Source organism: Hyla sarda, unplaced genomic scaffold (assembly GCF_029499605.1).
Source record: "Hyla sarda isolate aHylSar1 unplaced genomic scaffold, aHylSar1.hap1 scaffold_1191, whole genome shotgun sequence".
NCBI lineage: Eukaryota > Metazoa > Chordata > Amphibia > Anura > Hylidae > Hyla > Hyla sarda.
Window position 1 is genome coordinate 46,984 of NW_026607814.1, and position 25,247 is coordinate 72,230.

Below are 25,247 nucleotides of genomic sequence, written 5' to 3' on the forward strand. Positions count from 1 at the left end.
CTCCTTTGCTGTGTATGTGACTATGGAGCTGTTTGGTGATGTCGTCTATTATGGCCTTCATAGAAGCAACAGGAGATTGTTGCATCCATCTAGAACCCTCAGAACTACAGTGCTATGATGTCACTCACTTCCACAGGCCTTGCAGAGTGTAAACAACAACAACCCAGCTTTGTTGTGTATGTAACCATAGGGATTTGTGATGTCACCTAGAACCTTCACAGCAGCGACAGCTTTATGAGGAGCATCAGCACTGCTCTGCCTGAGCAGAACCATCACCGCCATAGGTTGTCAAATAACCCGGATTTAACCCACACAGGTAAGTCCAATGGGGTGCAGGCATGTCCTCTATGCTTACAGCTTCCCGTGGGTGTTGGTTTGATACCGTTTGGGGACAGCCAAGGAGGCATCTGCAGGCAACAAAGGTAGGTGTGTGCTTGTGTGTGTGTTTCCTATGCAGATCCTAAGCCCAGTGTCACATGCAAGTAGGAGGAGTAAGAAGGGTTCCTGGCAAATCCGGGTTATGGATTGCATCTAAAAAGGCCCCGTGGGAGTGCAATGGGCCCCTGTCTTGCTGCTTAGCAATAATGGTATGGGTTTAGGTTCTGCTGTGTGTACTGGTGGTTGACTGCCCCCCAGCCCAGAGTGTGCATGGAAAATTGTCTGGCAGCCTCCCTGACAGCAAGCAGTGATAGTGCCCATGAAGGGGACCTTGTTGGGCCCGCCCCTTTCACGGTTATCGCTTCTCGGCCTTTTGGCTAAGATCAAGTGTAGTATCTGTTCTTATCAGTTTAATATCTGATACGTCCCCTATCTGGGGACCATATATTAAATGGATTTTTGAGAACGGGGGCCGATTTCGAAGCTTGCTTCCGTCGCCCTATGCATTGACCCGATATGGCAGTATCTTCGGGTACAGTGCACCACCCCCTTACAGGGTTAAAAAGAAAGATTCCTACTTTCATTGCTACCTGCTTGCTGGCTAGCCAGCTAGCCAGCCCTGTGGGCCTTGCTGCTGCAGCCAAAAAACAAAAGGTGGTGCTGCTGCTTCTGCTGCTTCTGCTTGTGTCTGGCCGCTGTTGGAGCGTCCAGGCACAGGACTTCTGCTGCTGCTGACTAAATGGCCTCCTTAATTGGATCATTTGAGTAGCCAGCACACCTGTGCAGGTAGGGCATGACATGATAGGCAGCTGCCTTGATAGCGGGTGGGTGCTGAATGTTCCTAATTGACAAAATAAGATTAATGCTTATGAAGAAATATAAAATCTCATCCCTTCCCCAATATCGCGCCACACCCCTACCCCTTAATTCCCTGGTTGAACTTGATGGACATATGTCTTTTTTCGACCGTACTAACTATGTAACTATGTAACATAACATGGGGGGGGGGGGGGGGTCTCCTGGCTGTTCACACAGGTGTGTCATTGCTGTACATTGACCATGCATTGCTTCTGTGGTATTGCAAAGGCAAAGACAAATGCTTCCAGCCATCCATTGCACTAATGGATTGGTCATCAGCTGGCTGTCTATGTCCCGCATCAATATAGACCAAAGTACAGAGGGTTAGGCTATGCTATTGTGCACCTACCTGATGCATCAGAAGGTGCGAGGCCCTTGCTAAATTCTGTGCACAGACTTTGAGATCTATACTTTAGACTGTATCTAAACCTGCTCCAACATGGACTGACATTCTGGCCTACTTTCAGCCGATGCGACTTGTCTGTCGCTGAACAGTCGCTTTTTATGTATTCAGCACCTATGTATAATGTTGTAAAAATGCTCTAGAAGCTAAAGTCGCAGAAATGTCACACATATTTGGCCTGCAACTTTCTGTGCGACAAATTCAGACAGGAAAAATCAGTATAAATCCTTAGAAAATTATCCCCCAGTGTCTCCATCTGCTGGCGGTATTGAATAAGCATTGCTGCACTGATGGGGTATGCATTAGACGAAAAAAAAGAAGAAAAAGAAGAATAATACGCCCAGAAAAGAGGCGAAAAGGAGAAAAACGTAAAAAAACGTGAAAAAAAAGTAAGAGGAAGAGAAGGGAAAAAAAGGTGGAAATGGGTTTAAAAGTGATTTCGGCGGAGAAATATATATATATATATATATATATATATATATATATATATATACGCGCACACACACACATATATATAAACGTATTCTCCGTTGAGATATTGCAGCCGCTGCTGTGTCCAGGCCCAGGAGCCTTAGCACTGTGCTGTGATGTCACTCAATACCACTGACATCACTAGGTGTAAACAACATCTCTCCTTTGCTGTGTATGTGACTATGGAGCTGTTTGGTGATGTCGTCTATTATGGCCTTCATAGAAGCAACAGGAGATTGTTGCATCCATCTAGAACCCTCAGAACTACAGTGCTATGATGTCACTCACTTCCACAGGCCTTGCAGAGTGTAAACAACAACAACCCAGCTTTGTTGTGTATGTAACCATAGGGATTTGTGATGTCACCTAGAACCTTCACAGCAGCGACAGCTTTATGAGGAGCATCAGCACTGCTCTGCCTGAGCAGAACCATCACCGCCATAGGTTGTCAAATAACCCGGATTTAACCCACACAGGTAAGTCCTATGGGGTGCAGGCATGTCCTCTATGCTTACAGCTTCCCGTGGGTGTTGGTTTGATACCGTTTGGGGACAGCCAAGGAGGCATCTGCAGGCAACAAAGGTAGGTGTGTGCTTGTGTGTGTGTTTCCTATGCAGATCCTAAGCCCAGTGTCACATGCAAGTAGGAGGAGTAAGAAGGGTTCCTGGCAAATCCGGGTTATGGATTGCATTTAAAAAGGCCCCGTGGGAGTGCAATGGGCCCCTGTCTTGCTGCTTAGCAATAATGGTATGGGTTTAGGTTCTGCTGTGTGTACTGGTGGTTGACTGCCCCCCAGCCCAGAGTGTGCATGGAAAATTGTCTGGCAGCCTCCCTGACAGCAAGCAGTGATAGTGCCCATGAAGGGGACCTTGTTGGGCCCGCCCCTTTCACGGTTATCGCTTCTCGGCCTTTTGGCTAAGATCAAGTGTAGTATCTGTTCTTATCAGTTTAATATCTGATACGTCCCCTATCTGGGGACCATATATTAAATGGATTTTTGAGAACGGGGGCCGATTTCGAAGCTTGCTTCCGTCGCCCTATGCATTGACCCGATATGGCAGTATCTTCGGGTACAGTGCACCACCCCCTTACAGGGTTAAAAAGAAAGATTCCTACTTTCATTGCTACCTGCTTGCTGGCTAGCCAGCTAGCCAGCCCTGTGGGCCTTGCTGCTGCAGCCAAAAAACAAAAGGTGGTGCTGCTGCTGCTGCTTCTGCTGCTTCTGCTTGTGTCTGGCCGCTGTTGGAGCGTCCAGGCACAGGACTTCTGCTGCTGCTGACTAAATGGCCTCCTTAATTGGATCATTTGAGTAGCCAGCACACCTGTGCAGGTAGGGCATGACATGATAGGCAGCTGCCTTGATAGCGGGTGGGTGCTGAATGTTCCTAATTGACAAAATAAGATTAATGCTTATGAAGAAATATAAAATCTCATCCCTTCCCCAATATCGCGCCACACCCCTACCCCTTAATTCCCTGGTTGAACTTGATGGACATATGTCTTTTTTCGACCGTACTAACTATGTAACTATGTAACATAACATGGGGGGGGGGTCTCCTGGCTGTTCACACAGGTGTGTCATTGCTGTACATTGACCATGCATTGCTTCTGTGGTATTGCAAAGGCAAAGACAAATGCTTCCAGCCATCCATTGCACTAATGGATTGGTCATCAGCTGGCTGTCTATGTCCCGCATCAATATAGACCAAAGTACAGAGGGTTAGGCTATGCTATTGTGCACCTACCTGATGCATCAGAAGGTGCGAGGCCCTTGCTAAATTCTGTGCACAGACTTTGAGATCTATACTTTAGACTGTATCTAAACCTGCTCCAACATGGACTGACATTCTGGCCTACTTTCAGCCGATGCGACTTGTCTGTCGCTGAACAGTCGCTTTTTATGTATTCAGCACCTATGTATAATGTTGTAAAAATGCTCTAGAAGCTAAAGTCGCAGAAATGTCACACATATTTGGCCTGCAACTTTCTGTGCGACAAATTCAGACAGGAAAAATCAGTATAAATCCTTAGAAAATTATCCCCCAGTGTCTCCATCTGCTGGCGGTATTGAATAAGCATTGCTGCACTGATGGGGTATGCATTAGACGAAAAAAAAGAAGAAAAAGAAGAATAATACGCCCAGAAAAGAGGCGAAAAGGAGAAAAACGTAAAAAAACGTGAAAAAAAAGTAAGAGGAAGAGAAGGGAAAAAAAGGTGGAAATGGGTTTAAAAGTGATTTCGGCGGAGAAATATATATATATATATATATATATATATATATATATATATATATATACGCGCACACACACACATATATATAAACGTATTCTCCGTTGAGATATTGCAGCCGCTGCTGTGTCCAGGCCCAGGAGCCTTAGCACTGTGCTGTGATGTCACTCAATACCACTGACATCACTAGGTGTAAACAACATCTCTCCTTTGCTGTGTATGTGACTATGGAGCTGTTTGGTGATGTCGTCTATTATGGCCTTCATAGAAGCAACAGGAGATTGTTGCATCCATCTAGAACCCTCAGAACTACAGTGCTATGATGTCACTCACTTCCACAGGCCTTGCAGAGTGTAAACAACAACAACCCAGCTTTGTTGTGTATGTAACCATAGGGATTTGTGATGTCACCTAGAACCTTCACAGCAGCGACAGCTTTATGAGGAGCATCAGCACTGCTCTGCCTGAGCAGAACCATCACCGCCATAGGTTGTCAAATAACCCGGATTTAACCCACACAGGTAAGTCCAATGGGGTGCAGGCATGTCCTCTATGCTTACAGCTTCCCGTGGGTGTTGGTTTGATACCGTTTGGGGACAGCCAAGGAGGCATCTGCAGGCAACAAATGTAGGTGTGTGCTTGTGTGTGTGTTTCCTATGCAGATCCTAAGCCCAGTGTCACATGCAAGTAGGAGGAGTAAGAAGGGTTCCTGGCAAATCCGGGTTATGGATTGCATTTAAAAAGGCCCCGTGGGAGTGCAATGGGCCCCTGTCTTGCTGCTTAGCAATAATGGTATGGGTTTAGGTTCTGCTGTGTGTACTGGTGGTTGACTGCCCCCCAGCCCAGAGTGTGCATGGAAAATTGTCTGGCAGCCTCCCTGACAGCAAGCAGTGATAGTGCCCATGAAGGGGACCTTGTTGGGCCCGCCCCTTTCACGGTTATCGCTTCTCGGCCTTTTGGCTAAGATCAAGTGTAGTATCTGTTCTTATCAGTTTAATATCTGATACGTCCCCTATCTGGGGACCATATATTAAATGGATTTTTGAGAACGGGGGCCGATTTCGAAGCTTGCTTCCGTCGCCCTATGCATTGACCCGATATGGCAGTATCTTCGGGTACAGTGCACCACCCCCTTACAGGGTTAAAAAGAAAGATTCCTACTTTCATTGCTACCTGCTTGCTGGCTAGCCAGCTAGCCAGCCCTGTGGGCCTTGCTGCTGCAGCCAAAAAACAAAAGGTGGTGCTGCTGCTGCTGCTTCTGCTGCTTCTGCTTGTGTCTGGCCGCTGTTGGAGCGTCCAGGCACAGGACTTCTGCTGCTGCTGACTAAATGGCCTCCTTAATTGGATCATTTGAGTAGCCAGCACACCTGTGCAGGTAGGGCATGACATGATAGGCAGCTGCCTTGATAGCGGGTGGGTGCTGAATGTTCCTAATTGACAAAATAAGATTAATGCTTATGAAGAAATATAAAATCTCATCCCTTCCCCAATATCGCGCCACACCCCTACCCCTTAATTCCCTGGTTGAACTTGATGGACATATGTCTTTTTTCGACCGTACTAACTATGTAACTATGTAACATAACATGGGGGGGGGGGGGGGGGGGGTCTCCTGGCTGTTCACACAGGTGTGTCATTGCTGTACATTGACCATGCATTGCTTCTGTGGTATTGCAAAGGCAAAGACAAATGCTTCCAGCCATCCATTGCACTAATGGATTGGTCATCAGCTGGCTGTCTATGTCCCGCATCAATATAGACCAAAGTACAGAGGGTTAGGCTATGCTATTGTGCACCTACCTGATGCATCAGAAGGTGCGAGGCCCTTGCTAAATTCTGTGCACAGACTTTGAGATCTATACTTTAGACTGTATCTAAACCTGCTCCAACATGGACTGACATTCTGGCCTACTTTCAGCCGATGCGACTTGTCTGTCGCTGAACAGTCGCTTTTTATGTATTCAGCACCTATGTATAATGTTGTAAAAATGCTCTAGAAGCTAAAGTCGCAGAAATGTCACACATATTTGGCCTGCAACTTTCTGTGCGACAAATTCAGACAGGAAAAATCAGTATAAATCCTTAGAAAATTATCCCCCAGTGTCTCCATCTGCTGGCGGTATTGAATAAGCATTGCTGCACTGATGGGGTATGCATTAGACGAAAAAAAAGAAGAAAAAGAAGAATAATACGCCCAGAAAAGAGGCGAAAAGGAGAAAAACGTAAAAAAACGTGAAAAAAAAGTAAGAGGAAGAGAAGGGAAAAAAAGGTGGAAATGGGTTTAAAAGTGATTTCGGCGGAGAAATATATATATATATATATATATATATATATATATATATATATATATACGCGCACACACACACATATATATAAACGTATTCTCCGTTGAGATATTGCAGCCGCTGCTGTGTCCAGGCCCAGGAGCCTTAGCACTGTGCTGTGATGTCACTCAATACCACTGACATCACTAGGTGTAAACAACATCTCTCCTTTGCTGTGTATGTGACTATGGAGCTGTTTGGTGATGTCGTCTATTATGGCCTTCATAGAAGCAACAGGAGATTGTTGCATCCATCTAGAACCCTCAGAACTACAGTGCTATGATGTCACTCACTTCCACAGGCCTTGCAGAGTGTAAACAACAACAACCCAGCTTTGTTGTGTATGTAACCATAGGGATTTGTGATGTCACCTAGAACCTTCACAGCAGCGACAGCTTTATGAGGAGCATCAGCACTGCTCTGCCTGAGCAGAACCATCACCGCCATAGGTTGTCAAATAACCCGGATTTAACCCACACAGGTAAGTCCAATGGGGTGCAGGCATGTCCTCTATGCTTACAGCTTCCCGTGGGTGTTGGTTTGATACCGTTTGGGGACAGCCAAGGAGGCATCTGCAGGCAACAAAGGTAGGTGTGTGCTTGTGTGTGTGTTTCCTATGCAGATCCTAAGCCCAGTGTCACATGCAAGTAGGAGGAGTAAGAAGGGTTCCTGGCAAATCCGGGTTATGGATTGCATTTAAAAAGGCCCCGTGGGAGTGCAATGGGCCCCTGTCTTGCTGCTTAGCAATAATGGTATGGGTTTAGGTTCTGCTGTGTGTACTGGTGGTTGACTGCCCCCCAGCCCAGAGTGTGCATGGAAAATTGTCTGGCAGCCTCCCTGACAGCAAGCAGTGATAGTGCCCATGAAGGGGACCTTGTTGGGCCCGCCCCTTTCACGGTTATCGCTTCTCGGCCTTTTGGCTAAGATCAAGTGTAGTATCTGTTCTTATCAGTTTAATATCTGATACGTCCCCTATCTGGGGACCATATATTAAATGGATTTTTGAGAACGGGGGCCGATTTCGAAGCTTGCTTCCGTCGCCCTATGCATTGACCCGATATGGCAGTATCTTCGGGTACAGTGCACCACCCCCTTACAGGGTTAAAAAGAAAGATTCCTACTTTCATTGCTACCTGCTTGCTGGCTAGCCAGCTAGCCAGCCCTGTGGGCCTTGCTGCTGCAGCCAAAAAACAAAAGGTGGTGCTGCTGCTGCTGCTTCTGCTGCTTCTGCTTGTGTCTGGCCCCTGTTGGAGCGTCCAGGCACAGGACTTCTGCTGCTGCTGACTAAATGGCCTCCTTAATTGGATCATTTGAGTAGCCAGCACACCTGTGCAGGTAGGGCATGACATGATAGGCAGCTGCCTTGATAGCGGGTGGGTGCTGAATGTTCCTAATTGACAAAATAAGATTAATGCTTATGAAGAAATATAAAATCTCATCCCTTCCCCAATATCGCGCCACACCCCTACCCCTTAATTCCCTGGTTGAACTTGATGGACATATGTCTTTTTTCGACCGTACTAACTATGTAACTATGTAACATAACATGGGGGGGGGGGGGGGGGGGTCTCCTGGCTGTTCACACAGGTGTGTCATTGCTGTACATTGACCATGCATTGCTTCTGTGGTATTGCAAAGGCAAAGACAAATGCTTCCAGCCATCCATTGCACTAATGGATTGGTCATCAGCTGGCTGTCTATGTCCCGCATCAATATAGACCAAAGTACAGAGGGTTAGGCTATGCTATTGTGCACCTACCTGATGCATCAGAAGGTGCGAGGCCCTTGCTAAATTCTGTGCACAGACTTTGAGATCTATACTTTAGACTGTATCTAAACCTGCTCCAACATGGACTGACATTCTGGCCTACTTTCAGCCGATGCGACTTGTCTGTCGCTGAACAGTCGCTTTTTATGTATTCAGCACCTATGTATAATGTTGTAAAAATGCTCTAGAAGCTAAAGTCGCAGAAATGTCACACATATTTGGCCTGCAACTTTCTGTGCGACAAATTCAGACAGGAAAAATCAGTATAAATCCTTAGAAAATTATCCCCCAGTGTCTCCATCTGCTGGCGGTATTGAATAAGCATTGCTGCACTGATGGGGTATGCATTAGACGAAAAAAAAGAAGAAAAAGAAGAATAATACGCCCAGAAAAGAGGCGAAAAGGAGAAAAACGTAAAAAAACGTGAAAAAAAAGTAAGAGGAAGAGAAGGGAAAAAAAGGTGGAAATGGGTTTAAAAGTGATTTCGGCGGAGAAATATATATATATATATATATATATATATATATATATATATATACGCGCACACACACACATATATATAAACGTATTCTCCGTTGAGATATTGCAGCCGCTGCTGTGTCCAGGCCCAGGAGCCTTAGCACTGTGCTGTGATGTCACTCAATACCACTGACATCACTAGGTGTAAACAACATCTCTCCTTTGCTGTGTATGTGACTATGGAGCTGTTTGGTGATGTCGTCTATTATGGCCTTCATAGAAGCAACAGGAGATTGTTGCATCCATCTAGAACCCTCAGAACTACAGTGCTATGATGTCACTCACTTCCACAGGCCTTGCAGAGTGTAAACAACAACAACCCAGCTTTGTTGTGTATGTAACCATAGGGATTTGTGATGTCACCTAGAACCTTCACAGCAGCGACAGCTTTATGAGGAGCATCAGCACTGCTCTGCCTGAGCAGAACCATCACCGCCATAGGTTGTCAAATAACCCGGATTTAACCCACACAGGTAAGTCCAATGGGGTGCAGGCATGTCCTCTATGCTTACAGCTTCCCGTGGGTGTTGGTTTGATACCGTTTGGGGACAGCCAAGGAGGCATCTGCAGGCAACAAAGGTAGGTGTGTGCTTGTGTGTGTGTTTCCTATGCAGATCCTAAGCCCAGTGTCACATGCAAGTAGGAGGAGTAAGAAGGGTTCCTGGCAAATCCGGGTTATGGATTGCATTTAAAAAGGCCCCGTGGGAGTGCAATGGGCCCCTGTCTTGCTGCTTAGCAATAATGGTATGGGTTTAGGTTCTGCTGTGTGTACTGGTGGTTGACTGCCCCCCAGCCCAGAGTGTGCATGGAAAATTGTCTGGCAGCCTCCCTGACAGCAAGCAGTGATAGTGCCCATGAAGGGGACCTTGTTGGGCCCGCCCCTTTCACGGTTATCGCTTCTCGGCCTTTTGGCTAAGATCAAGTGTAGTATCTGTTCTTATCAGTTTAATATCTGATACGTCCCCTATCTGGGGACCATATATTAAATGGATTTTTGAGAACGGGGGCCGATTTCGAAGCTTGCTTCCGTCGCCCTATGCATTGACCCGATATGGCAGTATCTTCGGGTACAGTGCACCACCCCCTTACAGGGTTAAAAAGAAAGATTCCTACTTTCATTGCTACCTGCTTGCTGGCTAGCCAGCTAGCCAGCCCTGTGGGCCTTGCTGCTGCAGCCAAAAAACAAAAGGTGGTGCTGCTGCTGCTGCTTCTGCTGCTTCTGCTTGTGTCTGGCCGCTGTTGGAGCGTCCAGGCACAGGACTTCTGCTGCTGCTGACTAAATGGCCTCCTTAATTGGATCATTTGAGTAGCCAGCACACCTGTGCAGGTAGGGCATGACATGATAGGCAGCTGCCTTGATAGCGGGTGGGTGCTGAATGTTCCTAATTGACAAAATAAGATTAATGCTTATGAAGAAATATAAAATCTCATCCCTTCCCCAATATCGCGCCACACCCCTACCCCTTAATTCCCTGGTTGAACTTGATGGACATATGTCTTTTTTCGACCGTACTAACTATGTAACTATGTAACATAACATGGGGGGGGGGGGGGGGGGGTCTCCTGGCTGTTCACACAGGTGTGTCATTGCTGTACATTGACCATGCATTGCTTCTGTGGTATTGCAAAGGCAAAGACAAATGCTTCCAGCCATCCATTGCACTAATGGATTGGTCATCAGCTGGCTGTCTATGTCCCGCATCAATATAGACCAAAGTACAGAGGGTTAGGCTATGCTATTGTGCACCTACCTGATGCATCAGAAGGTGCGAGGCCCTTGCTAAATTCTGTGCACAGACTTTGAGATCTATACTTTAGACTGTATCTAAACCTGCTCCAACATGGACTGACATTCTGGCCTACTTTCAGCCGATGCGACTTGTCTGTCGCTGAACAGTCGCTTTTTATGTATTCAGCACCTATGTATAATGTTGTAAAAATGCTCTAGAAGCTAAAGTCGCAGAAATGTCACACATATTTGGCCTGCAACTTTCTGTGCGACAAATTCAGACAGGAAAAATCAGTATAAATCCTTAGAAAATTATCCCCCAGTGTCTCCATCTGCTGGCGGTATTGAATAAGCATTGCTGCACTGATGGGGTATGCATTAGACGAAAAAAAAGAAGAAAAAGAAGAATAATACGCCCAGAAAAGAGGCGAAAAGGAGAAAAACGTAAAAAAACGTGAAAAAAAAGTAAGAGGAAGAGAAGGGAAAAAAAGGTGGAAATGGGTTTAAAAGTGATTTCGGCGGAGAATATATATATATATATATATATATATATATATATATATATATATATACGCGCACACACACACATATATATAAACGTATTCTCCGTTGAGATATTGCAGCCGCTGCTGTGTCCAGGCCCAGGAGCCTTAGCACTGTGCTGTGATGTCACTCAATACCACTGACATCACTAGGTGTAAACAACATCTCTCCTTTGCTGTGTATGTGACTATGGAGCTGTTTGGTGATGTCGTCTATTATGGCCTTCATAGAAGCAACAGGAGATTGTTGCATCCATCTAGAACCCTCAGAACTACAGTGCTATGATGTCACTCACTTCCACAGGCCTTGCAGAGTGTAAACAACAACAACCCAGCTTTGTTGTGTATGTAACCATAGGGATTTGTGATGTCACCTAGAACCTTCACAGCAGCGACAGCTTTATGAGGAGCATCAGCACTGCTCTGCCTGAGCAGAACCATCACCGCCATAGGTTGTCAAATAACCCGGATTTAACCCACACAGGTAAGTCCAATGGGGTGCAGGCATGTCCTCTATGCTTACAGCTTCCCGTGGGTGTTGGTTTGATACCGTTTGGGGACAGCCAAGGAGGCATCTGCAGGCAACAAAGGTAGGTGTGTGCTTGTGTGTGTGTTTCCTATGCAGATCCTAAGCCCAGTGTCACATGCAAGTAGGAGGAGTAAGAAGGGTTCCTGGCAAATCCGGGTTATGGATTGCATTTAAAAAGGCCCCGTGGGAGTGCAATGGGCCCCTGTCTTGCTGCTTAGCAATAATGGTATGGGTTTAGGTTCTGCTGTGTGTACTGGTGGTTGACTGCCCCCCAGCCCAGAGTGTGCATGGAAAATTGTCTGGCAGCCTCCCTGACAGCAAGCAGTGATAGTGCCCATGAAGGGGACCTTGTTAGGCCCGCCCCTTTCACGGTTATCGCTTCTCGGCCTTTTGGCTAAGATCAAGTGTAGTATCTGTTCTTATCAGTTTAATATCTGATACGTCCCCTATCTGGGGACCATATATTAAATGGATTTTTGAGAACGGGGGCTGATTTCGAAGCTTGCTTCCGTCGCCCTATGCATTGACCCGATATGGCAGTATCTTCGGGTACAGTGCACCACCCCCTTACAGGGTTAAAAAGAAAGATTCCTACTTTCATTGCTACCTGCTTGCTGGCTAGCCAGCTAGCCAGCCCTGTGGGCCTTGCTGCTGCAGCCAAAAAACAAAAGGTGGTGCTGCTGCTGCTGCTTCTGCTGCTTCTGCTTGTGTCTGGCCGCTGTTGGAGCGTCCAGGCACAGGACTTCTGCTGCTGCTGACTAAATGGCCTCCTTAATTGGATCATTTGAGTAGCCAGCACACCTGTGCAGGTAGGGCATGACATGATAGGCAGCTGCCTTGATAGCGGGTGGGTGCTGAATGTTCCTAATTGACAAAATAAGATTAATGCTTATGAAGAAATATAAAATCTCATCCCTTCCCCAATATCGCGCCACACCCCTACCCCTTAATTCCCTGGTTGAACTTGATGGACATATGTCTTTTTTCGACCGTACTAACTATGTAACTATGTAACATAACATGGGGGGGGGGGGGGGGGGGGTCTCCTGGCTGTTCACACAGGTGTGTCATTGCTGTACATTGACCATGCATTGCTTCTGTGGTATTGCAAAGGCAAAGACAAATGCTTCCAGCCATCCATTGCACTAATGGATTGGTCATCAGCTGGCTGTCTATGTCCCGCATCAATATAGACCAAAGTACAGAGGGTTAGGCTATGCTATTGTGCACCTACCTGATGCATCAGAAGGTGCGAGGCCCTTGCTAAATTCTGTGCACAGACTTTGAGATCTATACTTTAGACTGTATCTAAACCTGCTCCAACATGGACTGACATTCTGGCCTACTTTCAGCCGATGCGACTTGTCTGTCGCTGAACAGTCGCTTTTTATGTATTCAGCACCTATGTATAATGTTGTAAAAATGCTCTAGAAGCTAAAGTCGCAGAAATGTCACACATATTTGGCCTGCAACTTTCTGTGCGACAAATTCAGACAGGAAAAATCAGTATAAATCCTTAGAAAATTATCCCCCAGTGTCTCCATCTGCTGGCGGTATTGAATAAGCATTGCTGCACTGATGGGGTATGCATTAGACGAAAAAAAAGAAGAAAAAGAAGAATAATACGCCCAGAAAAGAGGCGAAAAGGAGAAAAACGTAAAAAAACGTGAAAAAAAAGTAAGAGGAAGAGAAGGGAAAAAAAGGTGGAAATGGGTTTAAAAGTGATTTCGGCGGAGAAATATATATATATATATATATATATATATATATATATATATATATATATACGCGCACACACACACATATATATAAACGTATTCTCCGTTGAGATATTGCAGCCGCTGCTGTGTCCAGGCCCAGGAGCCTTAGCACTGTGCTGTGATGTCACTCAATACCACTGACATCACTAGGTGTAAACAACATCTCTCCTTTGCTGTGTATGTGACTATGGAGCTGTTTGGTGATGTCGTCTATTATGGCCTTCATAGAAGCAACAGGAGATTGTTGCATCCATCTAGAACCCTCAGAACTACAGTGCTATGATGTCACTCACTTCCACAGGCCTTGCAGAGTGTAAACAACAACAACCCAGCTTTGTTGTGTATGTAACCATAGGGATTTGTGATGTCACCTAGAACCTTCACAGCAGCGACAGCTTTATGAGGAGCATCAGCACTGCTCTGCCTGAGCAGAACCATCACCGCCATAGGTTGTCAAATAACCCGGATTTAACCCACACAGGTAAGTCCAATGGGGTGCAGGCATGTCCTCTATGCTTACAGCTTCCCGTGGGTGTTGGTTTGATACCGTTTGGGGACAGCCAAGGAGGCATCTGCAGGCAACAAAGGTAGGTGTGTGCTTGTGTGTGTGTTTCCTATGCAGATCCTAAGCCCAGTGTCACATGCAAGTAGGAGGAGTAAGAAGGGTTCCTGGCAAATCCGGGTTATGGATTGCATTTAAAAAGGCCCCGTGGGAGTGCAATGGGCCCCTGTCTTGCTGCTTAGCAATAATGGTATGGGTTTAGGTTCTGCTGTGTGTACTGGTGGTTGACTGCCCCCCAGCCCAGAGTGTGCATGGAAAATTGTCTGGCAGCCTCCCTGACAGCAAGCAGTGATAGTGCCCATGAAGGGGACCTTGTTGGGCCCGCCCCTTTCACGGTTATCGCTTCTCGGCCTTTTGGCTAAGATCAAGTGTAGTATCTGTTCTTATCAGTTTAATATCTGATACGTCCCCTATCTGGGGACCATATATTAAATGGATTTTTGAGAACGGGGGCCGATTTCGAAGCTTGCTTCCGTCGCCCTATGCATTGACCCGATATGGCAGTATCTTCGGGTACAGTGCACCACCCCCTTACAGGGTTAAAAAGAAAGATTCCTACTTTCATTGCTACCTGCTTGCTGGCTAGCCAGCTAGCCAGCCCTGTGGGCCTTGCTGCTGCAGCCAAAAAACAAAAGGTGGTGCTGCTGCTGCTGCTTCTGCTGCTTCTGCTTGTGTCTGGCCGCTGTTGGAGCGTCCAGGCACAGGACTTCTGCTGCTGCTGACTAAATGGCCTCCTTAATTGGATCATTTGAGTAGCCAGCACACCTGTGCAGGTAGGGCATGACATGATAGGCAGCTGCCTTGATAGCGGGTGGGTGCTGAATGTTCCTAATTGACAAAATAAGATTAATGCTTATGAAGAAATATAAAATCTCATCCCTTCCCCAATATCGCGCCACACCCCTACCCCTTAATTCCCTGGTTGAACTTGATGGACATATGTCTTTTTTCGACCGTACTAACTATGTAACTATGTAACATAACATGGGGGGGGGGGGGGGGGGTCTCCTGGCTGTTCACACAGGTGTGTCATTGCTGTACATTGACCATGCATTGCTTCTGTGGTATTGCAAAGGCAAAGACAAATGCTTCCAGCCATCCATTGCACTAATGGATTGGTCATCAGCTGGCTGTCTATGTCCCGCATCAATATAGACCAAAGTACAGAGGGTTAGGCTATGCTATTGTGCACCTACCTGATGCATCAGAAGGTGCGAGGCCCTTGCTAAATTCTGTGCACAGACTTTGAGATCTATACTTTAGACTGTATCTAAACCTGCTCCAACATGGACTGACATTCTGGCCTACTTTCAGCCGATGCGACTTGTCTGTCGCTGAACAGTCGCTTTTTATGTATTCAGCACCTATGTATAATGTTGTAAAAATGCTCTAGAAGCTAAAGTCGCAGAAATGTCACACATATTTGGCCTGCAACTTTCTGTGCGACAAATTCAGACAGGAAAAATCAGTATAAATCCTTAGAAAATTATCCCCCAGTGTCTCCATCTGCTGGCGGTATTGAATAAGCATTGCTGCACTGATGGGGTATGCATTAGACGAAAAAAAAGAAGAAAAAGAAGAATAATACGCCCAGAAAAGAGGCGAAAAGGAGAAAAACGTAAAAAAACGTGAAAAAAAAGTAAGAGGAAGAGAAGGGAAAAAAAGGTGGAAATGGGTTTAAAAGTGATTTCGGCGGAGAAATATATATATATATATATATATATATATATATATATATACGCGCACACACACACATATATATAAACGTATTCTCCGTTGAGATATTGCAGCCGCTGCTGTGTCCAGGCCCAGGAGCCTTAGCACTGTGCTGTGATGTCACTCAATACCACTGACATCACTAGGTGTAAACAACATCTCTCCTTTGCTGTGTATGTGACTATGGAGCTGTTTGGTGATGTCGTCTATTATGGCCTTCATAGAAGCAACAGGAGATTGTTGCATCCATCTAGAACCCTCAGAACTACAGTGCTATGATGTCACTCACTTCCACAGGCCTTGCAGAGTGTAAACAACAACAACCCAGCTTTGTTGTGTATGTAACCATAGGGATTTGTGATGTCACCTAGAACCTTCACAGCAGCGACAGCTTTATGAGGAGCATCAGCACTGCTCTGCCTGAGCAGAACCATCACCGCCATAGGTTGTCAAATAACCCGGATTTAACCCACACAGGTAAGTCCAATGGGGTGCAGGCATGTCCTCTATGCTTACAGCTTCCCGTGGGTGTTGGTTTGATACCGTTTGGGGACAGCCAAGGAGGCATCTGCAGGCAACAAAGGTAGGTGTGTGCTTGTGTGTGTGTTTCCTATGCAGATCCTAAGCCCAGTGTCACATGCAAGTAGGAGGAGTAAGAAGGGTTCCTGGCAAATCCGGGTTATGGATTGCATTTAAAAAGGCCCCGTGGGAGTGCAATGGGCCCCTGTCTTGCTGCTTAGCAATAATGGTATGGGTTTAGGTTCTGCTGTGTGTACTGGTGGTTGACTGCCCCCCAGCCCAGAGTGTGCATGGAAAATTGTCTGGCAGCCTCCCTGACAGCAAGCAGTGATAGTGCCCATGAAGGGGACCTTGTTGGGCCCGCCCCTTTCACGGTTATCGCTTCTCGGCCTTTTGGCTAAGATCAAGTGTAGTATCTGTTCTTATCAGTTTAATATCTGATACGTCCCCTATCTGGGGACCATATATTAAATGGATTTTTGAGAACGGGGGCCGATTTCGAAGCTTGCTTCCGTCGCCCTATGCATTGACCCGATATGGCAGTATCTTCGGGTACAGTGCACCACCCCCTTACAGGGTTAAAAAGAAAGATTCCTACTTTCATTGCTACCTGCTTGCTGGCTAGCCAGCTAGCCAGCCCTGTGGGCCTTGCTGCTGCAGCCAAAAAACAAAAGGTGGTGCTGCTGCTGCTGCTTCTGCTGCTTCTGCTTGTGTCTGGCCGCTGTTGGAGCGTCCAGGCACAGGACTTCTGCTGCTGCTGACTAAATGGCCTCCTTAATTGGATCATTTGAGTAGCCAGCACACCTGTGCAGGTAGGGCATGACATGATAGGCAGCTGCCTTGATAGCGGGTGGGTGCTGAATGTTCCTAATTGACAAAATAAGATTAATGCTTATGAAGAAATATAAAATCTCATCCCTTCCCCAATATCGCGCCACACCCCTACCCCTTAATTCCCTGGTTGAACTTGATGGACATATGTCTTTTTTCGACCGTACTAACTATGTAACTATGTAACATAACATGGGGGGGGGGGGGGGGGGTCTCCTGGCTGTTCACACAGGTGTGTCATTGCTGTACATTGACCATGCATTGCTTCTGTGGTATTGCAAAGGCAAAGACAAATGCTTCCAGCCATCCATTGCACTAATGGATTGGTCATCAGCTGGCTGTCTATGTCCCGCATCAATATAGACCAAAGTACAGAGGGTTAGGCTATGCTATTGTGCACCTACCTGATGCATCAGAAGGTGCGAGGCCCTTGCTAAATTCTGTGCACAGACTTTGAGATCTATACTTTAGACTGTATCTAAACCTGCTCCAACATGGACTGACATTCTGGCCTACTTTCAGCCGATGCGACTTGTCTGTCGCTGAACAGTCGCTTTTTATGTATTCAGCACCTATGTATAATGTTGTAAAAATGCTCTAGAAGCTAAAGTCGCAGAAATGTCACACATATTTGGCCTGCAACTTTCTGTGCGACAAATTCAGACAGGAAAAATCAGTATAAATCCTTAGAAAATTATCCCCCAGTGTCTCCATCTGCTGGCGGTATTGAATAAGCATTGCTGCACTGATGGGGTATGCATTAGACGAAAAAAAAGAAGAAAAAGAAGAATAATACGCCCAGAAAAGAGGCGAAAAGGAGAAAAACGTAAAAAAACGTGAAAAAAAAGTAAGAGGAAGAGAAGGGAAAAAAAGGTGGAAATGGGTTTAAAAGTGATTTCGGCGGAGAAATATATATATATATATATATATATATATATATATATATATATATATACGCGCACACACACACATATATATAAACGTATTCTCCGTTGAGATATTGCAGCCGCTGCTGTGTCCAGGCCCAGGAGCCTTAGCACTGTGCTGTGATGTCACTCAATACCACTGACATCACTAGGTTTAAACAACATCTCTCCTTTGCTGTGTATGTGACTATGGAGCTGTTTGGTGATGTCGTCTATTATGGCCTTCATAGAAGCAACAGGAGATTGTTGCATCCATCTAGAACCCTCAGAACTACAGTGCTATGATGTCACTCACTTCCACAGGCCTTGCAGAGTGTAAACAACAACAACCCAGCTTTGTTGTGTATGTAACCATAGGGATTTGTGATGTCACCTAGAACCTTCACAGCAGCGACAGCTTTATGAGGAGCATCAGCACTGCTCTGCCTGAGCAGAACCATCACCGCCATAGGTTGTCAAATAACCCGGATTTAACCCACACAGGTAAGTCCAATGGGGTGCAGGCATGTCCTCTATGCTTACAGCTTCCCGTGGGTGTTGGTTTGATACCGTTTGGGGACAGCCAAGGAGGCATCTGCAGGCAACAAAGGTAGGTGTGTGCTTGTGTGTGTGTTTCCTATGCAGATCCTAAGCCCAGTGTCACATGCAAGTAGGAGGAGTAAGAAGGGTTCCTGGCAAATCCGGGTTATGGATTGCATTTAAAAAGGCCCCGTGGGAGTGCAATGGGCCCCTGTCTTGCTGCTTAGCAATAATGGTATGGGTTTAGGTTCTGCTGTGTGTACTGGTGGTTGACTGCCCCCCAGCCCAGAGTGTGCATGGAAAATTGTCTGGCAGCCTCCCTGACAGCAAGCAGTGATAGTGCCCATGAAGGGGACCTTGTTGGGCCCGCCCCTTTCACGGTTATCGCTTCTCGGCCTTTTGGCTAAGATCAAGTGTAGTATCTGTTCTTATCAGTTTAATATCTGATACGTCCCCTATCTGGGGACCATATATTAAATGGATTTTTGAGAACGGGGGCCGATTTCGAAGCTTGCTTCCGTCGCCCTATGCATTGACCCGATATGGCAGTATCTTCGGGTACAGTGCACCACCCCCTTACAGGGTTAAAAAGAAAGATTCCTACTTTCATTGCTACCTGCTTGCTGGCTAGCCAGCTAGCCAGCCCTGTGGGCCTTGCTGCTGCAGCCAAAAAACAAAAGGTGGTGCTGCTGCTGCTGCTTCTGCTGCTTCTGCTTGTGTCTGGCCGCTGTTGGAGCGTCCAGGCACAGGACTTCTGCTGCTGCTGACTAAATGGCCTCCTTAATTGGATCATTTGAGTAGCCAGCACACCTGTGCAGGTAGGGCATGACATGATAGGCAGCTGCCTTGATAGCGGGTGGGTGCTGAATGTTCCTAATTGACAAAATAAGATTAATGCTTATGAAGAAATATAAAATCTCATCCCTTCCCCAATATCGCGCCACACCCCTACCCCTTAATTCCCTGGTTGAACTTGATGGACATATGTCTTTTTTCGACCGTACTAACTATGTAACTATGTAACATAACATGGGGGGGGGGTCTCCTGGCTGTTCACACAGGTGTGTCATTGCTGTACATTGACCATGCATTGCTTCTGTGGTATTGCAAAGGCAAAGACAAATGCTTCCAGCCATCCATTGCACTAATGGATTGGTCATCAGCTGGCTGTCTATGTCCCGCATCAATATAGACCAAAGTACAGAGGGTTAGGCTATGCTATTGTGCACCTACCTGATGCATCAGAAGGTGCGAGGCCCTTGCTAAATTCTGTGCACAGACTTTGAGATCTATACTTTAGACTGTATCTAAACCTGCTCCAACATGGACTGACATTCTGGCCTACTTTCAGCCGATGCGACTTGTCTGTCGCTGAACAGTCGCTTTTTATGTATTCAGCACCTATGTATAATGTTGTAAAAATGCTCTAGAAGCTAAAGTCGCAGAAATGTCACACATATTTGGCCTGCAACTTTCTGTGCGACAAATTCAGACAGGAAAAATCAGTATAAATCCTTAGAAAATTATCCCCCAGTGTCTCCATCTGCTGGCGGTATTGAATAAGCATTGCTGCACTGATGGGGTATGCATTAGACGAAAAAAAAGAAGAAAAAGAAGAATAATACGCCCAGAAAAGAGGCGAAAAGGAGAAAAACGTAAAAAAACGTGAAAAAAAAGTAAGAGGAAGAGAAGGGAAAAAAAGGTGGAAATGGGTTTAAAAGTGATTTCGGCGGAGAAATATATATATATATATATATATATATATATATATATATACGCGCACACACACACATATATATAAACGTATTCTCCGTTGAGATATTGCAGCCGCTGCTGTGTCCAGGCCCAGGAGCCTTAGCACTGTGCTGTGATGTCACTCAATACCACTGACATCACTAGGTGTAAACAACATCTCTCCTTTGCTGTGTATGTGACTATGGAGCTGTTTGGTGATGTCGTCTATTATGGCCTTCATAGAAGCAACAGGAGATTGTTGCATCCATCTAGAACCCTCAGAACTACAGTGCTATGATGTCACTCACTTCCACAGGCCTTGCAGAGTGTAAACAACAACAACCCAGCTTTGTTGTGTATGTAACCATAGGGATTTGTGATGTCACCTAGAACCTTCACAGCAGCGACAGCTTTATGAGGAGCATCAGCACTGCTCTGCCTGAGCAGAACCATCACCGCCATAGGTTGTCAAATAACCCGGATTTAACCCACACAGGTAAGTCCAATGGGGTGCAGGCATGTCCTCTATGCTTACAGCTTCCCGTGGGTGTTGGTTTGATACCGTTTGGGGACAGCCAAGGAGGCATCTGCAGGCAACAAAGGTAGGTGTGTGCTTGTGTGTGTGTTTCCTATGCAGATCCTAAGCCCAGTGTCACATGCAAGTAGGAGGAGTAAGAAGGGTTCCTGGCAAATCCGGGTTATGGATTGCATTTAAAAAGGCCCCGTGGGAGTGCAATGGGCCCCTGTCTTGCTGCTTAGCAATAATGGTATGGGTTTAGGTTCTGCTGTGTGTACTGGTGGTTGACTGCCCCCCAGCCCAGAGTGTGCATGGAAAATTGTCTGGCAGCCTCCCTGACAGCAAGCAGTGATAGTGCCCATGAAGGGGACCTTGTTGGGCCCGCCCCTTTCACGGTTATCGCTTCTCGGCCTTTTGGCTAAGATCAAGTGTAGTATCTGTTCTTATCAGTTTAATATCTGATACGTCCCCTATCTGGGGACCATATATTAAATGGATTTTTGAGAACGGGGGCCGATTTCGAAGCTTGCTTCCGTCGCCCTATGCATTGACCCGATATGGCAGTATCTTCGGGTACAGTGCACCACCCCCTTACAGGGTTAAAAAGAAAGATTCCTACTTTCATTGCTACCTGCTTGCTGGCTAGCCAGCTAGCCAGCCCTGTGGGCCTTGCTGCTGCAGCCAAAAAACAAAAGGTGGTGCTGCTGCTGCTGCTTCTGCTGCTTCTGCTTGTGTCTGGCCGCTGTTGGAGCGTCCAGGCACAGGACTTCTGCTGCTGCTGACTAAATGGCCTCCTTAATTGGATCATTTGAGTAGCCAGCACACCTGTGCAGGTAGGGCATGACATGATAGGCAGCTGCCTTGATAGCGGGTGGGTGCTGAATGTTCCTAATTGACAAAATAAGATTAATGCTTATGAAGAAATATAAAATCTCATCCCTTCCCCAATATCGCGCCACACCCCTACCCCTTAATTCCCTGGTTGAACTTGATGGACATATGTCTTTTTTCGACCGTACTAACTATGTAACTATGTAACATAACATGGGGGGGGGGGGGGGGGGTCTCCTGGCTGTTCACACAGGTGTGTCATTGCTGTACATTGACCATGCATTGCTTCTGTGGTATTGCAAAGGCAAAGACAAATGCTTCCAGCCATCCATTGCACTAATGGATTGGTCATCAGCTGGCTGTCTATGTCCCGCATCAATATAGACCAAAGTACAGAGGGTTAGGCTATGCTATTGTGCACCTACCTGATGCATCAGAAGGTGCGAGGCCCTTGCTAAATTCTGTGCACAGACTTTGAGATCTATACTTTAGACTGTATCTAAACCTGCTCCAACATGGACTGACATTCTGGCCTACTTTCAGCCGATGCGACTTGTCTGTCGCTGAACAGTCGCTTTTTATGTATTCAGCACCTATGTATAATGTTGTAAAAATGCTCTAGAAGCTAAAGTCGCAGAAATGTCACACATATTTGGCCTGCAACTTTCTGTGCGACAAATTCAGACAGGAAAAATCAGTATAAATCCTTAGAAAATTATCCCCCAGTGTCTCCATCTGCTGGCGGTATTGAATAAGCATTGCTGCACTGATGGGGTATGCATTAGACGAAAAAAAAGAAGAAAAAGAAGAATAATACGCCCAGAAAAGAGGCGAAAAGGAGAAAAACGTAAAAAAACGTGAAAAAAAAGTAAGAGGAAGAGAAGGGAAAAAAAGGTGGAAATGGGTTTAAAAGTGATTTCGGCGGAGAAATATATATATATATATATATATATATATATATATATATACGCGCACACACACACATATATATAAACGTATTCTCCGTTGAGATATTGCAGCCGCTGCTGTGTCCAGGCCCAGGAGCCTTAGCACTGTGCTGTGATGTCACTCAATACCACTGACATCACTAGGTGTAAACAACATCTCTCCTTTGCTGTGTATGTGACTATGGAGCTGTTTGGTGATGTCGTCTATTATGGCCTTCATAGAAGCAACAGGAGATTGTTGCATCCATCTAGAACCCTCAGAACTACAGTGCTATGATGTCACTCACTTCCACAGGCCTTGCAGAGTGTAAACAACAACAACCCAGCTTTGTTGTGTATGTAACCATAGGGATTTGTGATGTCACCTAGAACCTTCACAGCAGCGACAGCTTTATGAGGAGCATCAGCACTGCTCTGCCTGAGCAGAACCATCACCGCCATAGGTTGTCAAATAACCCGGATTTAACCCACACAGGTAAGTCCAATGGGGTGCAGGCATGTCCTCTATGCTTACAGCTTCCCGTGGGTGTTGGTTTGATACCGTTTGGGGACAGCCAAGGAGGCATCTGCAGGCAACAAAGGTAGGTGTGTGCTTGTGTGTGTGTTTCCTATGCAGATCCTAAGCCCAGTGTCACATGCAAGTAGGAGGAGTAAGAAGGGTTCCTGGCAAATCCGGGTTATGGATTGCATTTAAAAAGGCCCCGTGGGAGTGCAATGGGCCCCTGTCTTGCTGCTTAGCAATAATGGTATGGGTTTAGGTTCTGCTGTGTGTACTGGTGGTTGACTGCCCCCCAGCCCAGAGTGTGCATGGAAAATTGTCTGGCAGCCTCCCTGACAGCAAGCAGTGATAGTGCCCATGAAGGGGACCTTGTTGGGCCCGCCCCTTTCACGGTTATCGCTTCTCGGCCTTTTGGCTAAGATCAAGTGTAGTATCTGTTCTTATCAGTTTAATATCTGATACGTCCCCTATCTGGGGACCATATATTAAATGGATTTTTGAGAACGGGGGCCGATTTCGAAGCTTGCTTCCGTCGCCCTATGCATTGACCCGATATGGCAGTATCTTCGGGTACAGTGCACCACCCCCTTACAGGGTTAAAAAGAAAGATTCCTACTTTCATTGCTACCTGCTTGCTGGCTAGCCAGCTAGCCAGCCCTGTGGGCCTTGCTGCTGCAGCCAAAAAACAAAAGGTGGTGCTGCTGCTGCTGCTTCTGCTGCTTCTGCTTGTGTCTGGCCGCTGTTGGAGCGTCCAGGCACAGGACTTCTGCTGCTGCTGACTAAATGGCCTCCTTAATTGGATCATTTGAGTAGCCAGCACACCTGTGCAGGTAGGGCATGACATGATAGGCAGCTGCCTTGATAGCGGGTGGGTGCTGAATGTTCCTAATTGACAAAATAAGATTAATGCTTATGAAGAAATATAAAATCTCATCCCTTCCCCAATATCGCGCCACACCCCTACCCCTTAATTCCCTGGTTGAACTTGATGGACATATGTCTTTTTTCGACCGTACTAACTATGTAACTATGTAACATAACATGGGGGGGGGGGGGGGGTCTCCTGGCTGTTCACACAGGTGTGTCATTGCTGTACATTGACCATGCATTGCTTCTGTGGTATTGCAAAGGCAAAGACAAATGCTTCCAGCCATCCATTGCACTAATGGATTGGTCATCAGCTGGCTGTCTATGTCCCGCATCAATATAGACCAAAGTACAGAGGGTTAGGCTATGCTATTGTGCACCTACCTGATGCATCAGAAGGTGCGAGGCCCTTGCTAAATTCTGTGCACAGACTTTGAGATCTATACTTTAGACTGTATCTAAACCTGCTCCAACATGGACTGACATTCTGGCCTACTTTCAGCCGATGCGACTTGTCTGTCGCTGAACAGTCGCTTTTTATGTATTCAGCACCTATGTATAATGTTGTAAAAATGCTCTAGAAGCTAAAGTCGCAGAAATGTCACACATATTTGGCCTGCAACTTTCTGTGCGACAAATTCAGACAGGAAAAATCAGTATAAATCCTTAGAAAATTATCCCCCAGTGTCTCCATCTGCTGGCGGTATTGAATAAGCATTGCTGCACTGATGGGGTATGCATTAGACGAAAAAAAAGAAGAAAAAGAAGAATAATACGCCCAGAAAAGAGGCGAAAAGGAGAAAAACGTAAAAAAACGTGAAAAAAAAGTAAGAGGAAGAGAAGGGAAAAAAAGGTGGAAATGGGTTTAAAAGTGATTTCGGCGGAGAAATATATATATATATATATATATATATATATATATATATATATATACGCGCACACACACACATATATATAAACGTATTCTCCGTTGAGATATTGCAGCCGCTGCTGTGTCCAGGCCCAGGAGCCTTAGCACTGTGCTGTGATGTCACTCAATACCACTGACATCACTAGGTGTAAACAACATCTCTCCTTTGCTGTGTATGTGACTATGGAGCTGTTTGGTGATGTCGTCTATTATGGCCTTCATAGAAGCAACAGGAGATTGTTGCATCCATCTAGAACCCTCAGAACTACAGTGCTATGATGTCACTCACTTCCACAGGCCTTGCAGAGTGTAAACAACAACAACCCAGCTTTGTTGTGTATGTAACCATAGGGATTTGT

General features: G+C 46.1%; 11 non-coding genes across 11 annotated transcripts; all 11 read left to right on the top strand.

Moving 5' to 3' along the window:
- The first annotated feature begins 735 nt into the window (after window positions 1–735).
- Window positions 736–926, top strand: LOC130303119 (U2 spliceosomal RNA). Its single transcript, XR_008853235.1, has one exon. It is a non-coding gene; the product is annotated as a U2 spliceosomal RNA (small nuclear RNA).
- Window positions 927–3,005: 2,079 nt separating this feature from the next.
- Window positions 3,006–3,196, top strand: LOC130303120 (U2 spliceosomal RNA). Its single transcript, XR_008853236.1, has one exon. It is a non-coding gene; the product is annotated as a U2 spliceosomal RNA (small nuclear RNA).
- A 2,083-nt stretch (window positions 3,197–5,279) lies between these two features.
- Window positions 5,280–5,470, top strand: LOC130303121 (U2 spliceosomal RNA). Its single transcript, XR_008853237.1, has one exon. It is a non-coding gene; the product is annotated as a U2 spliceosomal RNA (small nuclear RNA).
- A 2,093-nt stretch (window positions 5,471–7,563) lies between these two features.
- On the top strand, window positions 7,564–7,754 carry LOC130303123 (U2 spliceosomal RNA). Its single transcript, XR_008853238.1, has one exon. It is a non-coding gene; the product is annotated as a U2 spliceosomal RNA (small nuclear RNA).
- A 2,088-nt stretch (window positions 7,755–9,842) lies between these two features.
- LOC130303124 (U2 spliceosomal RNA) lies at window positions 9,843–10,033 on the top strand. Its single transcript, XR_008853239.1, has one exon. It is a non-coding gene; the product is annotated as a U2 spliceosomal RNA (small nuclear RNA).
- A 2,091-nt stretch (window positions 10,034–12,124) lies between these two features.
- LOC130303114 (U2 spliceosomal RNA) lies at window positions 12,125–12,315 on the top strand. The gene has a single exon (XR_008853230.1). It is a non-coding gene; the product is annotated as a U2 spliceosomal RNA (small nuclear RNA).
- A 2,095-nt stretch (window positions 12,316–14,410) lies between these two features.
- On the top strand, window positions 14,411–14,601 carry LOC130303125 (U2 spliceosomal RNA). Its single transcript, XR_008853240.1, has one exon. It is a non-coding gene; the product is annotated as a U2 spliceosomal RNA (small nuclear RNA).
- Window positions 14,602–16,684: 2,083 nt separating this feature from the next.
- On the top strand, window positions 16,685–16,875 carry LOC130303127 (U2 spliceosomal RNA). The gene has a single exon (XR_008853243.1). It is a non-coding gene; the product is annotated as a U2 spliceosomal RNA (small nuclear RNA).
- A 2,091-nt stretch (window positions 16,876–18,966) lies between these two features.
- Window positions 18,967–19,157, top strand: LOC130303128 (U2 spliceosomal RNA). The gene has a single exon (XR_008853244.1). It is a non-coding gene; the product is annotated as a U2 spliceosomal RNA (small nuclear RNA).
- Window positions 19,158–21,232: 2,075 nt separating this feature from the next.
- LOC130303129 (U2 spliceosomal RNA) lies at window positions 21,233–21,423 on the top strand. The gene has a single exon (XR_008853245.1). It is a non-coding gene; the product is annotated as a U2 spliceosomal RNA (small nuclear RNA).
- A 2,083-nt stretch (window positions 21,424–23,506) lies between these two features.
- LOC130303130 (U2 spliceosomal RNA) lies at window positions 23,507–23,697 on the top strand. The gene has a single exon (XR_008853246.1). It is a non-coding gene; the product is annotated as a U2 spliceosomal RNA (small nuclear RNA).
- The last annotated feature ends 1,550 nt before the right edge of the window (window positions 23,698–25,247 follow it).